Genomic DNA, 205 nt, shown 5'->3' with positions numbered 1-205 from the left:
AGGGTCACTGGTTCAAATCCCCGTATGGACCGTGGATTGGTGGCTGGAGAGATGCCAGTCCACCTCCTGGGCACTGCTGGAGGCCCTTGAGTAAGGCACCGTACCCCCCCGACCGCTCAGGGCGCTGGTTCAGCTGGCAGCCCACTCGCTCTGACATCTCTCCATGTATAGCGCATGTATAGGTCCTGAGCATGTGTGTGTATTT

General features: G+C 58.5%; 1 protein-coding gene across 4 annotated transcripts in view; it reads right to left on the bottom strand.

Annotated features, from left to right (window-relative positions):
* The window catches only part of csnk1e (casein kinase 1, epsilon), a 17,212-nt gene that overhangs the window by 15,080 nt on the left and 1,927 nt on the right, over positions 1 to 205 (bottom strand). The window lies entirely within an intron of this gene.

Source organism: Etheostoma spectabile, chromosome 21, assembly GCF_008692095.1.
Source record: "Etheostoma spectabile isolate EspeVRDwgs_2016 chromosome 21, UIUC_Espe_1.0, whole genome shotgun sequence".
In the NCBI taxonomy this organism is placed as follows: domain Eukaryota; kingdom Metazoa; phylum Chordata; class Actinopteri; order Perciformes; family Percidae; genus Etheostoma; species Etheostoma spectabile.
This window is presented reverse-complemented; position numbering and strand designations above follow the sequence as displayed.